Below are 15599 nucleotides of genomic sequence, written 5' to 3' on the forward strand. Positions count from 1 at the left end.
TATTAATTACATGTTTTATAATGCTGCACAGAACGCTTGGCTCACCAACTCTTGCCACTTTGCCACAATATGTTTACATGCCTCACTATGCCACCCTTATAGATTGTACCTTTGCCCACACAGGTATGCCCACTTATGGAAGCACACCCTCTCCTACCTGACCTAGTGCTGTTAACCTCACTGCACACCAACACCTGGGACTAGCCCCCCTGCCTACGTATCCGCTAACTTCATGACACCAACTCTTGTAGTCTACCTACATGTGATCCTGTGTACTCCAACTACAAGTGGCACCTGCCTCCACCATAGCTCATCTGAACCTCAGACCAGTGATCACCTTCGCTCATTACCCTGGCACTAACATACTCACAATGCCCCCTATACTCCCTGACTCCTCTACTATTCCACCGACTCGCTTCTTACCTCCCATCATCATACATCACCCTAAACCACATCTACAGCAAGCTGACTCAGATGCTCACCCTAACGAGATTACTGGAACGAATCAATGTGCTAACGTCCAATCTATTCCGAGCCAGTCTATTCCTCACCCACTACACTGCAGAAACAACATACGGACTACCTGAACTGACAAGCACCCCAGTCTCTCCGCCTCTACCACCACTCCCTCGATCCCCTGGAGGAGCACACACTTGAACTCCAGAATACCGAACCACACTCATTTGCTTCTTCCAATACCCACCCTAGCGGATCCAAAGCCAGGCACTCCAAAACCAGCAGATACAAAGCCTTAAATTCATGGACCACTATCCTCCCGACCTCTAGCAGCTCTACCACTAAAGTGAACTCTAGCAAATGGCAAACCTCCCCTCAACCATGGATTACAGACTGTACTCACTCCTTAACACCCAACATTAAGCTGAAAGTTTCCACTATCCAGGCTGCCCTTATCAATGCCAGAGCACTTCTAGCTCAAGCCCTGGATATCACAGACCTGATCACAGCCAATGATCTTGACTTCTTAGCTATCACCAAAACATGGCTCCATGCAGCAGCAGGTGTCCCTGCAAGGCTCTCATGCTTTCTGTCCAGGAAAACTATTCTATATACAGGACCGACACACCCACTAGCAAAGGTGGTGGAGTAGCAATCATCCCTATGAACAATATTAACATCAATGAAACACCTAATTTCACCTTCCACGCAGGCAAATTACTATTGGTCAAAATGACCATCTCCCCAACAACTACGTTGAACATTCAACTCATCTACAGACCTCCTGGCCCTATCGCGTCATTCAATGACAACATAGCACAACTCCTCTCCACCAATACCAAGACCAGCGCCCATACCCTACTGATCGGAGATTTCAATCTGGCTTTTAATGACCCTAATGACAACCACGCTCTGGCCTCAGCCAACACCATCTCAGCACTAGGCTACTCTCAACGGATACACAACTACACCCAAACTAAAGGCTGCATCCTCGACTGGCTAGCTGACCTCAACTGTAACAGCAACATAACTTCCAACTTCCATTGCCCTTTGTCTGACTATCAGATAATCACTTTTAATATAGCCAAGAACTCAGGAGTTGATTCCACTCCATCGCAGGCTCCCGCTGCACCATTCAGAAACTCACGTAGTATTACAGTAAACAATATCCTCCCTCTGCTTCACCCCATCACAGCAATCTATAACCTGCAAACTAAAGACCCTTCAGACTTGATGGACCTTTACAATCAAACTCTCCGAACAGCTATTGACAAAGTAGTGCCTCTTGCTCTACGTAAAGCTAAACCACTAGCCCACCTCAACACTTGGTACACACCTAACCTGAAAGTCCTGCGCAATACGAAAAGAGCAGTGGAATCCAATTGGAAAAAATTCCTGATGTTACGTGACAAAGGAGCTTTTTCCGAAGCCTCAAAAAACTACAGTCAGGTAATCCTTCACACTAAAAGTGCCACGTACAACGAGAGAATCGCAAACGCTAAATCAGAGTCCAAGGAACTCTTCGCCATCCTGAGAGAACTTGAGTCTCCATTCACACCACGAGAATTCTGCATCAAAGACAAGAGCTGGTGCTCCGGTTTGTTTGTTTTTGTTTGTTTGTTTGTTTGTTTGTTTAATTCACTTATAATGCACACCAAACCCGAAGGTAGCTGGGCGCAGCAGTACAGGATATGCAAGGTTTAAGTTACAGGTTGCAGATTACATGCAGATCAAATTATATACAGGGCATAGACAGTCAGTTACGGATTACATACAGGTAAAATATATACAAATTATACAAATTACACAGGGGACAACATATGTACAGGCACTAGTAGGGCGTAAGTCCCTATCAGAGGGGAAGATGAAAATGTATACATGGGCATCAAATAGTTGGTTCTATAACGTATATCCACTGGGTGGTATTCAAAAAGCCCTAATTGACAAAATGGTCCTTCTGCAAACTAAAATTGAAACCAATAACATCAGCCTCAAACATGCCCAAACGATACCTATCCCCATCGCTTGCAAATTAGATGTGCTATTCGAATTCTCACCCATCTCTAACATTGAAAATGAAAAAATCATTGCCAGCCTCAAACCCTCAAGATGTCAGGGTGACATCTGTCCAGCCTCACTGAATAAAGACTGTGCATCTGAACTGACCCAGTACATCACTAGATTAATCAAAGCATCCTTCAAAAGTGGCACTGTCCCATCGAATCTCAAAGATGCTTGGGTCCTTCTGCTCTTAAAAAAACCTACACTAGCCTCCAATACACTGACCAACTACTGACTCATAACCACAGTACCATTTCTCTTAAAAAATTAGGATAGAGCAGCTTATCTCCAGATTCAAAGCCATCTGGAAACTAATAATCTCCTCGACACTCCACAATCTGGCTTTTGCCCAAGACACGGGACGGAAACTGCACTACTTGACCTTAAAATACGAATGGATGAGCTGAAAGATAATGGGACCCTAGCTCTCCTCCTCTTGTTAGACCTCTCTGCAGTGTTCGACCTAGTCACCCACAATATACTATGCAATCATCTAGCTTCATTAGCCCACTTCTCACCCAAAGCTATCCAATGGATACAATCCTTCCTTACGAATAGCCACGTGTGGAGTACCCCAGGTTTGTGTGTCTTCCCGACTCTATACAATATATTTACAAAGCTATTATTTGACCGACTTGACAAACTGGGTGTCATCTACACTAATTATACAGATGACACCCAAATCCTCCTAACTATCACTACCCCCGACATTGACTCTGAATCCCTGAACAAAATCTATCAAACCATCCAAGCCGAGATGGCCCTACATGGTTTGTTACTCAACGATGATAAGACGGAACTCCTCCTAATAGGATCCCAACACCGTCTCAATAAACTATCTAACTCCTTCATCATTGATCCGAATCATTTAACATAGATGGCAACACTATCAAGCTGTCGAACAAAGTGATAACCCTCGGTTTTTACTTGGACTCCACCTTAACCTTAACTCGACAAGTTAACGCCACTGCATCAGCCGCAGCTTACACATCTAAGCTCATTAATGCCTGTAGACCATTCTTATCACCTTACAGCTGTGTTACTCTAGCTAGAGCCCTCATATTGACTAGACTAGACTATTACAATGCTATGTATGTGAGCACCAAGCTCCAGAATATCAATAAACTACAGGTGATCCAAAACAACGCACTGAGAGTAGCACTAAATATACCAAAAAAGTCCCACATCTCAGCAACCAGAAGGAACACTCACTGGCTACCCATCCATGAGCAAATCCTATTTAAAACACTTGCCATGACACACAAATGGCTACACAAGCTAGCATCTAAATATCTCACTGATAAATTCACCCCCAATCATTCCATCAGGCCCACACGCTCAACCTGTAACGCGCAACCATGCATCATTGCCTCTCCATACCATGATTCAAGCTTTACAACACTGGTGGCAGTAGCTTCCCTGTGGTGGCTGCGAAACAATGGAACAACATAGCAGTAACATTAAGATCTGAACGTTTCTATTGGACCTTCCGCAAGCCCCTCAAAACACAGCTCTTTACTCAGGAATTACTAAAATAACCTCAATGCTCATCCCACGCACTCTCACTGCACTCTGTTCCACAGACGACAACCTAACCCTTGATACTCCTGACTAGCAATGTAACTATTGTATCTACCGTTATCAAGTAACCTGTAACTTGTAACTTGACTTGTCACAATCACAAAGTGTTGTATTGTACTGCATTATTGTATACTGCATTTAATGACTAGAATATCTGGACTTGTCCTGATCACTAAGTAGTATATTGGACTGCATTAATGACGAGAACACTCTTGCAACCTTGTCACCTTTGCAACTCGCTATGCGTGTTTTCTGTCAAGAAAAGCGCCTAGATGCCTTTGGGCTTGGTGTGCTATATAAACTGCTAAATAAATAAATAAATAAATTGTGAGGACATCTTCACGTTGTAGTTCATTGGATAGGTACAGTTCCACTCATAACATACAAGTGACTTTGTGAGAAATCACATAGAGATCAAAACTACAATATAGGACAACTACCACCAAAGCGCTGTCACTCCGTTCTCCTTTGCGCCGTCTATCTGCCCTCCTTTGTGCGTGCTATTGCTCCACCTCCTTTGCCCTGTCACTCCTTCCTCCCATGTGCACTGTCAATCGTTCCTTCAAATGTTGTACAATGTTCCGTTGTACTGTTGCTGGCCTACCTTTCATGTATTGTTTTTTTTTATTCTGCCTTGTGTTGCCATCTATTTTTTATTTCTCCCCCACACTGCTTCCCTCACATCCCGGTGCTGCCCTTCATTCTCCCATTCTCTACATTTATCCTCCCTGTGCTGTTATTCTTCACGCCGCCCCTCTGTGCTAAATATAAAATGCAATAAACAACTACAAATGTCAAAACTATTGTCTTGTCAATGCTTGTGTTATTCCAGGCAATGTCTACTATACACAATGCAAGAAGAGTCAGATGAAGATGTCAAACCATAGGTTAATCCCCGTCCTGTCCTCACGCTCCATCACCTCTCCCCATCACTCAAGCCATCCAACACCCTGCTTCTTGGCTGTATAGCACAACTAGTTCCCTTTCTGCACTTCCAACACTGGCCTCAAGGGGGAGCATTACAGGTAGATGCCAGGAAGCACTGATGTATGAATGAAGATGACAAATGATAGGTTAAGCCCCGTCCTGCCCTCACACTCCCGCGCCTCCCCCCATCACTCCAGCCATCCCACTCCTTGCTTCTTGGCTGTATAGCACAACTAGTTCCCTTTCTGCACTTCCAGCACTGGCCTCAATGGGGAGTATTACAGGTAGATGCCAGGAAGCATTGATGTATGAATGAAAATGACAAACGATAGGTTAAGCCCCGGCCTGCCCCTGCCCCACCTCACCCCACGCTCCCGCCATCCCACTCCCTGCTTCTGGCTGCAGAGTACCCCTAGTTCCCTTTCTGCACTTCGACCACTGGGCTCAAGGGGGCATTACAGGTAGATGCCAAGTAGCACTGGTGTATGAATGAGTATGGCAAACCATAGGTTAAGCCCCTCCCCGACCACACTTCCACTGCTCCTGCCATCCCACTCCCTGCTTCTTGGCTGCAGAGTACCACTAGTTCCCTTTCTGCACTTCCACCACTGGCCTCAAGGGGGCATTACAGGTAGGTGCCAAGTACCACTGGTGTATGAATGAGGATGGCAAACCATAGGTTAAGCCCCTCCCCTAGCTCACTCCCACTGCTCCCACTATGCCACTCCCTGCTTCTTAGCTGCACAGTACCACTAGTTCCTGTTCTGCAATTCCACCACTGGCCTCAACGGGGGCATTACAGGTAAATGCTAAGAAGCACTGATGTATTTATTTTATTTTATTTTATTTTTTACATTTGTATAGCGCTCAAACAGCCCTTGGGCATCATGGCGCTGTTACTTGAGGGGCACTTAGTTACAAGGGAAGGAACAGAGGTTGATGATACATTTACAGAATTTTACATTTATACAGATAAGGCACAGATAGTATGAACATTTGCAGGTCATAGATTTTTAAGTAGGAAGACATGTGTGGTTTGTACAGGGGTTGGTAAGGCAAAGAGCATAGTTTTCCGTACCTTTCAGAATGCCATGTGTGATACCGCCACACGTAGTGGTGGAGGGAGGGCATTCCATTGTAAGGATGCTAGGTACGGGAAGCTAGTGCCACCTGCTCTAGCTCTTTTGACCATGGGCACGGTAAGCATGTTAGAGTAGGGCGTTCTGGTGGGTTTTACGGAAGTGGAGGGGTGAATCCTTTGTGACAATGAAGCAGGTGCAGGGAGATGGATGCACTTGTGGGTCAGTGCCAGGACATTGAATATTACACTTTCTTTTATAGGGAGCCAGTAGGCTTCTTTCCTGTCTGCCGTGATATGTTCCCTATTGGGGATGCCCATAGGTGCGCGTAGGCCATTATTCTGGATGAATTGCAGCTTCTGTAGGTTTTTTGCCGAAGTGCCTAAGAAGAGAATGTTGCATAGTCTAGCCTTGAGCCGATAATAGCTCTTGCTATGTTGGTGTTGTTCTCTTTGGAAAGGTATGGTCTAGCGGCATTTAGGAGCTTGCCATGGTACACTGCTGAGGAGGCGATCGCGTTGACTTGCCTAGTCATAGATAAGTTAGAGTCCAAATATGCTCCAAGTGTTTTTATTGATTGCGATACTGGGATTCTGATGGAGTCGATGGTGAAGTTGCTGAATTGAGTGTTAAGGTTCTTGAGTGTGTCGGTGGAACCTACCAGGAGTACGGTCTTGTCTGAGTTCAGGCACAGTCCGTTGGCTGCCATCCAGGTCTGGATGGTGTTATATATGTTGTTAAGGGGTGTCGAGTCTGTGTCATAGTCGCCTGTGAGTGTGAGTAGGATCTGTGTATCATCCGCGTAATTGGTGTAGGAGATACCCAGGGTGTCAAGGATGAGGAAGAGGGGACGTGTGAATATGTTGTAGTGGGTGGGCGAGAGGCAGGAACCTTGGGGCACCCCACATAGCATGATGGTTGAAGAAGCATAGGCTAAGTCAGAGAATATTTGCATGGTCCTTCCTTGTAAGAAGGAGGTAATCCAGGCAGTAGCTTTTGGGGAGAATTCGGCTGTGGTAGCAAGGTGGTGGCATAAGATATGATGGTGTACATGTTTTTTAGTATGGAGTATGAGGAGGTCCGTGGGGAACCAGCGTTAGTGTGGCTGGTAGGTTTAGCTTTGAGGGCCAAGACCAGCGCCCATACCCTACTGATCGGAGATTTCAATCTGGCTTTTAATGACCCTAATGACAACCACGCCCTGGCCTCAGCCAACACCATCTCAGCACTAGGCTACTCTCAACGGATACACAACTACACCCAAACTAAAGGCTGCATCCTCGACTGGCTAGCTGACCTCAACTGTAACAGCAACATAACTTCCAACTTCCATTGCCCTTTGTCTGACTATCAGATAATCACTTTTAATATAGCCAAGAACTCAGGAGTTGATTCCACTCCATCGCAGGCTCCCGCTGCACCATTCAGAAACTCACGTAGTATTACAGTAAACAATATCCTCCCTCTGCTTCACCCCATCACAGCAATCTATAACCTGCAAACTAAAGACCCTTCAGACTTGATGGACCTTTACAATCAAACTCTCCGAACAGCTATTGACAAAGTAGTGCCTCTTGCTCTACGTAAAGCTAAACCACTAGCCCACCTCAACACTTGGTACACACCTAACCTGAAAGTCCTGCGCAATACGAAAAGAGCAGTGGAATCCAATTGGAAAAAATTCCTGATGTTACGTGACAAAGGAGCTTTTTCCGAAGCCTCAAAAAACTACAGTCAGGTAATCCTTCACACTAAAAGTGCCACGTACAACGAGAGAATCGCAAACGCTAAATCAGAGTCCAAGGAACTCTTCGCCATCCTGAGAGAACTTGAGTCTCCATTCACACCACGAGAATTCTGCATCAAAGACAAGAGCTGGTGCTCCGGTTTGTTTGTTTTTGTTTGTTTGTTTGTTTGTTTGTTTAATTCACTTATAATGCACACCAAACCCGAAGGTAGCCGGGCGCAGCAGTACAGGATATGCAAGGTTTAAGTTACAGGTTGCAGATTACATGCAGATCAAATTATATACAGGGCATAGACAGTCAGTTACGGATTACATACAGGTAAAATATATACAAATTATACAAATTACACAGGGGACAACATATGTACAGGCACTAGTAGGGTGTAAGTCCCTATCAGAGGGGAAGATGAAAATGTATACATGGGCATCAAATAGTTGGTTCTATAACGTATATCCACTGGGTGGTATTCAAAAAGCCCTAATTGACAAAATGGTCCTTCTGCAAACTAAAATTGAAACCAATAACATCAGCCTCAAACATGCCCAAACGATACCTATCCCCATCGCTTGCAAATTAGATGTGCTATTCGAATTCTCACCCATCTCTAACATTGAAAATGAAAAAATCATTGCCAGCCTCAAACCCTCAAGATGTCAGGGTGACATCTGTCCAGCCTCACTGAATAAAGACTGTGCATCTGAACTGACCCAGTACATCACTAGATTAATCAAAGCATCCTTCAAAAGTGGCACTGTCCCATCGAATCTCAAAGATGCTTGGGTCCTTCTGCTCTTAAAAAAACCTACACTAGCCTCCAATACACTGACCAACTACTGACTCATAACCACAGTACCATTTCTCTTAAAAAATTAGGATAGAGCAGCTTATCTCCAGATTCAAAGCCATCTGGAAACTAATAATCTCCTCGACACTCCACAATCTGGCTTTTGCCCAAGACACGGGACGGAAACTGCACTACTTGACCTTAAAATACGAATGGATGAGCTGAAAGATAATGGGACCCTAGCTCTCCTCCTCTTGTTAGACCTCTCTGCAGTGTTCGACCTAGTCACCCACAATATACTATGCAATCATCTAGCTTCATTAGCCCACTTCTCACCCAAAGCTATCCAATGGATACAATCCTTCCTTACGAATAGCCACGTGTGGAGTACCCCAGGTTTGTGTGTCTTCCCGACTCTATACAATATATTTACAAAGCTATTATTTGACCGACTTGACAAACTGGGTGTCATCTACACTAATTATACAGATGACACCCAAATCCTCCTAACTATCACTACCCCCGACATTGACTCTGAATCCCTGAACAAAATCTATCAAACCATCCAAGCCGAGATGGCCCTACATGGTTTGTTACTCAACGATGATAAGACGGAACTCCTCCTAATAGGATCCCAACACCGTCTCAATAAACTATCTAACTCCTTCATCATTGATCTGAATCATTTAACATAGATGGCAACACTATCAAGCTGTCGAACAAAGTGATAACCCTCGGTTTTTACTTGGACTCCACCTTAACCTTAACTCGACAAGTTAACGCCACTGCATCAGCCGCAGCTTACACATCTAAGCTCATTAATGCCTGTAGACCATTCTTATCACCTTACAGCTGTGTTACTCTAGCTAGAGCCCTCATATTGACTAGACTAGACTATTACAATGCTATGTATGTGAGCACCAAGCTCCAGAATATCAATAAACTACAGGTGATCCAAAACAACGCACTGAGAGTAGCACTAAATATACCAAAAAAGTCCCACATCTCAGCAACCAGAAGGAACACTCACTGGCTACCCATCCATGAGCAAATCCTATTTAAAACACTTGCCATGACACACAAATGGCTACACAAGCTAGCACCTAAATATCTCACTGATAAATTCACCCCCAATCATTCCATCAGGCCCACACGCTCAACCTGTAACGCGCAACCATGCATCATTGCCTCTCCATACCATGATTCAAGCTTTACAACACTGGTGGCAGTAGCTTCCCTGTGGTGGCTGCGAAACAATGGAACAACATAGCAGTAACATTAAGATCTGAACGTTTCTATTGGACCTTCCGCAAGCCCCTCAAAACACAGCTCTTTACTCAGGAATTACTAAAATAACCTCAATGCTCATCCCACGCACTCTCACTGCACTCTGTTCCACAGACGACAACCTAACCCTTGATACTCCTGACTAGCAATGTAACTATTGTATCTACCGTTATCAAGTAACCTGTAACTTGTAACTTGACTTGTCACAATCACAAAGTGTTGTATTGTACTGCATTATTGTATACTGCATTTAATGACTAGAATATCTGGACTTGTCCTGATCACTAAGTAGTATATTGGACTGCATTAATGACGAGAACACTCTTGCAACCTTGTCACCTTTGCAACTCGCTATGCGTGTTTTCTGTCAAGAAAAGCGCCTAGATGCCTTTGGGCTTGGTGTGCTATATAAACTGCTAAATAAATAAATAAATAAATTGGGAGGACATCTTCACGTTGTAGTTCATTGGATAGGTACAGTTCCACTCATAACATACAAGTGACTTTGTGAGAAATCACATAGAGATCAAAACTACAATATAGGACAACTACCACCAAAGCGCTGTCACTCCGTTCTCCTTTGCGCCGTCTATCTGCCCTCCTTTGTGCGTGCTATTGCTCCACCTCCTTTGCCCTGTCACTCCTTCCTCCCATGTGCACTGTCAATCGTTCCTTCAAATGTTGTACAATGTTCCGTTGTACTGTTGCTGGCCTACCTTTCATGTATTGTTTTTTTTTATTCTGCCTTGTGTTGCCATCTATTTTTTATTTCTCCCCCACACTGCTTCCCTCACATCCCGGTGCTGCCCTTCATTCTCCCATTCTCTACATTTATCCTCCCTGTGCTGTTATTCTTCACTCCGCCCCTCTGTACTAAATATAAAATGCAATAAACAACTACAAATGTCAAAACTATTGTCTTGTCAATGCTTGTGTTATTCCAGGCAATGTCTACTATACACAATGCAAGAAGAGTCAGATGAAGATGTCAAACCATAGGTTAAGCCCCGTCCTGTCCTCACGCTCCATCACCTCTCCCCATCACTCAAGCCATCCAACACCCTGCTTCTTGGCTGTATAGCACAACTAGTTCCCTTTCTGCACTTCCAACACTGGCCTCAAGGGGGAGCATTACAGGTAGATGCCAGGAAGCACTGATGTATGAATGAAGATGACAAATGATAGGTTAAGCCCCGTCCTGCCCTCACACTCCCGCGCCTCCCCCCATCACTCCAGCCATCCCACTCCCTGCTTCTTGGCTGTATAGCACAACTAGTTCCCTTTCTGCACTTCCAGCACTGGCCTCAATGGGGAGTATTACAGGTAGATGCCAGGAAGCATTGATGTATGAATGAAAATGACAAACGATAGGTTAAGCCCCGGCCTGCCCCTGCCCCACCTCACCCCACGCTCCCGCCATCCCACTCCCTGCTTCTGGCTGCAGAGTACCCCTAGTTCCCTTTCTGCACTTCGACCACTGGGCTCAAGGGGGCATTACAGGTAGATGCCAAGTAGCACTGGTGTATGAATGAGTATGGCAAACCATAGGTTAAGCCCCTCCCCGACCACACTTCCACTGCTCCTGCCATCCCACTCCCTGCTTCTTGGCTGCAGAGTACCACTAGTTCCCTTTCTGCACTTCCACCACTGGCCTCAAGGGGGCATTACAGGTAGGTGCCAAGTACCACTGGTGTATGAATGAGGATGGCAAACCATAGGTTAAGCCCCTCCCCCAGCTCACTCCCACTGCTCCCACTATGCCACTCCCTGCTTCTTAGCTGCACAGTACCACTAGTTCCTGTTCTGCAATTCCACCACTGGCCTCAACGGGGGCATTACAGGTAAATGCTAAGAAGCACTGATGTATTTATTTTATTTTATTTTATTTTTTACATTTGTATAGCGCTCAAACAGCCCTTGGGCATCATGGCGCTGTTACTTGAGGGGCACTTAGTTACAAAGGAAGAAACAGAGGTTGATGATACATTTACAGAATTTTACATTTATACAGATAAGGCACAGATAGTATGAACATTTGCAGGTCATAGATTTTTAAGTAGGAAGACATGTGTGGTTAGTACAGGGGTTGGTAAGGCAAAGAGCATAGTTTTCCGTACCTTTCAGAATGCCATGTGTGATACCGCCACACGTAGTGGTGGAGGGAGGGCATTCCATTGTAAGGATGCTAGGTACGGGAAGCTAGTGCCACCTGCTCTAGCTCTTTTGACCATGGGCACGGTAAGCATGTTAGAGTAGGGCGTTCTGGTGGGTTTTACGGAAGTGGAGGGGTGAATCCTTTGTGACAATGAAGCAGGTGCAGGGAGATGGATGCACTTGTGGGTCAGTGCCAGGACATTGAATATTACACTTTCTTTTATAGGGAGCCAGTAGGCTTCTTTCCTGTCTGCCGTGATATGTTCCCTATTGGGGATGCCCATAGGTGCGCGTAGGCCATTATTCTGGATGAATTGCAGCTTCTGTAGGTTTTTTGCCGAAGTGCCTAAGAAGAGAATGTTGCATAGTCTAGCCTTGAGCCGATAATAGCTCTTGCTATGTTGGTGTTGTTCTCTTTGGAAAGGTATGGTCTAGCGGCATTTAGGAGCTTGCCATGGTACACTGCTGAGGAGGCGATCGCGTTGACTTGCCTAGTCATAGATAAGTTAGAGTCCAAATATGCTCCAAGTGTTTTTATTGATTGCGATACTGGGATTCTGATGGAGTCGATGGTGAAGTTGCTGAATTGAGTGTTAAGGTTCTTGAGTGTGTCGGTGGAACCTACCAGGAGTACGGTCTTGTCTGAGTTCAGGCACAGTCCGTTGGCTGCCATCCAGGTCTGGATGGTGTTATATATGTTGTTAAGGGGTGTCGAGTCTGTGTCATAGTCGCCTGTGAGTGTGAGTAGGATCTGTGTATCATCCGCGTAATTGGTGTAGGAGATACCCAGGGTGTCAAGGATGAGGAAGAGGGGACGTGTGAATATGTTGTAGTGGGTGGGCGAGAGGCAGGAACCTTGGGGCACCCCACATAGCATGATGGTTGAAGAAGCATAGGCTAAGTCAGAGAATATTTGCATGGTCCTTCCTTGTAAGAAGGAGGTAATCCAGGCAGTAGCTTTTGGGGAGAATTCGGCTGTGGTAGCAAGGTGGTGGCATAAGATATGATGGTGTACATGTTTTTTAGTATGGAGTATGAGGAGGTCCGTGGGGAACCAGCGTTAGTGTGGCTGGTAGGTTTAGCTTTGAGGGCTTAAGCGGTGCAATGGAATTGACAGCCAATGTAATAGCAGTGTTATAGGATAGCGCGATGGCCTCTGGGTCAGTGGAGAATGGGGGCGTGAAGGCTGGTGCCTGTAGGTTAGATAGGAGCCTTTCCTTGGTGAGTTGACGGGAGCTTCTGGAGAGTGCAGGAGGTACGGGGGAGGGGTGAAGGTTGCTTCTGGTAGTAGGGATGCTGAACGTGATAACATGGTCAGACCACAGGGTGGGGGTGTTACCAGTGATGAGGAGGGGGCAGTTGTAATGGGCTATCCAGTCAAGTGTACGGCCTTGTGTATGTGTGGGTTCAGTGACAGCGTTTCGAAACCCTAGGGTCTCAAGGGCTAAGTTAAGAGATTTAGCAGCAGGATCCTTGACGTCATTAAGGCCTAGATAGAGGTTGCCAGGTAGGATGGCTTTGGTTGGGTTTTTTAATTTATCAGAAAGGAGGTGAGTGAGGGCTGCCTGGAAGTCCCCTATAGGTCCTGGTGGGTGGTAGACGAGATGTGAGGCAATAGTGCTATGATGAGATAGGTTGAGTTTCAATTGGAAGTAGTAGCTGTTGTTGTTTATGTCTTTGTCAATCTTCCTGATGGAGAGTGAGTCGACCTTTTGGATGGACGGTCTTGGCTGGTGATGGAGCAGCCTGGGGGAGGGTCAGGGATAGCGCAGGACCAGAGGTGTCGTGTAGCCAGGTTTCAATTACCATAAGGAGGCCCGAATTGTGGGTGGTGATGAGGTCATGAATATCTAATGTGTGGGCATTGATTGAATGGGCATTGGCCAGTGCACAGTTGAGATGGGGCTCATGGTGGGCGGCAGTGGCTGTAGGTGGTGGCTTAGACAGGCAGGAGTGGAGAAATTTCTGGTGTTGGCTATGGTAGTATTAGCATCAGTGGCGTTGGGAATATCATTGTCAGTGGTATGGTCATCATTGGTAGTGGCATTCAATTCAGTACACGCCAAGCTGGCGGTAGTTACCTATGGCAACAAGACATTAGTAACAATAGCACTTACAGCGGTATTTTCAGGGGTATGGGCATCATTGGAAGTGGCATTCAATTCAGTACAGGCCAAGCTGGCGGTAGTTACATGTGGCAACAAGACATTAGTAACAATAGCAATTATAGTGGTATTTTCAGGGGTATGGGCAACATTGGAAGTGGCAGTCAATTCAGTACAGGCCAAGCTGGCCGTAGTTGCATGTTGCAGGATGGCATTTGGAAATTGAGTAGACGTTCCTGAGAGGTATAGACCTGTTCTGGGCAGTCAAACATGGTCTTAAGAGCTTGAATGAACCTGTCATAATCATCCAGGAGAGCATCTCTGGCATTAACTAAAGGTGTGGCCAGGTTAATGCATTCCCGGAAAGGTGTGAGAAAATAAAGCCCACCTTAGCCCTGGGGGTAGAGAAATAATAAGGCTTAAAGGTGAAGTGGACCAAACAGGAATCAAGGAATCCACAAAGATTTTTTGCAGACCCATCGTATTTGTCTACAATGCCACCCAATAATACACTTTAGTTCGTGGCGGAGTCGCGGGATAAAACTAATTGCTTTAATGCAGCAATTTCCGCTTTTAGGTTTTGGACTTCGGTCGTTAATTCTTGCATGCTGCGCATAAGATCTTGAATGGCCGCCTCCATGTATGTATTGACTTCAGTTAGGTGGCGTCTCAATCTGTCACAGGTTTCCCCTTTTCGCACCTGTTTTCGCTGCTTGCTGGAATCCTTGGGAGGAGTTTTCTTCTTTACGGTTCGGGTCTTGTACAACCCAGCTCGGCTTTATAGGACGTGCTGCATCGGATGTAAAGGCTGGGAGGCAGTGTTTGGTGCTTAACGGCCATGTTGGAAGTACCACGGAGTGTAAGCCCCGACGTGTCAAGAACCAGGAGGTCCAGAAGAGGCGTGTCCGATGGTTCATCACACTCCTGCAATGCACGGGATCGTCGGAAAACGCAAAGAAAATGGAGTCACTCCAGTTCTAGTAGCTGTAGTTCAAGCACACAAGCTGGTGTCCCTCTCCCTGGTTAATTCTAACCAGCCTTGAGAATGGTATCTAGATGGCTTACAAGTTGATTGGTCCCACCAACTCAAAGGAAGAAGTCGTCCTTGAAAGGATAGTCCAATTTGCGTATTACTCACCCTTGCCATCGAATTTCAAGGGAGTGGCAAGCGTTTTTCGGAGGTTTTAGCCTGAAGTGCTAAGAGAAGAGAGATGCTTCAAAAGGAACAGTGTCTTCTTTCAGAGCTGCTATGGAACAATAAACATCCCAATAGGGATATTAACAACGGTTTCAGAGCCACTGTCTCTCCCTCACTGTGTTTTTCTCCTGTACTGCCCCATTTCTCTGAACTGTCCCACCCACCTGTGTCTCTTAGTGGACAGCAAATTAATAAAATGCCAGAAAGCTCCAGTTGTGG

Source organism: Ambystoma mexicanum, unplaced genomic scaffold (genome assembly GCF_040938575.1).
Source record: "Ambystoma mexicanum isolate Mex_15411 unplaced genomic scaffold, UKY_AmexF1_1 Mex_scaf41, whole genome shotgun sequence".
NCBI lineage: Eukaryota > Metazoa > Chordata > Amphibia > Caudata > Ambystomatidae > Ambystoma > Ambystoma mexicanum.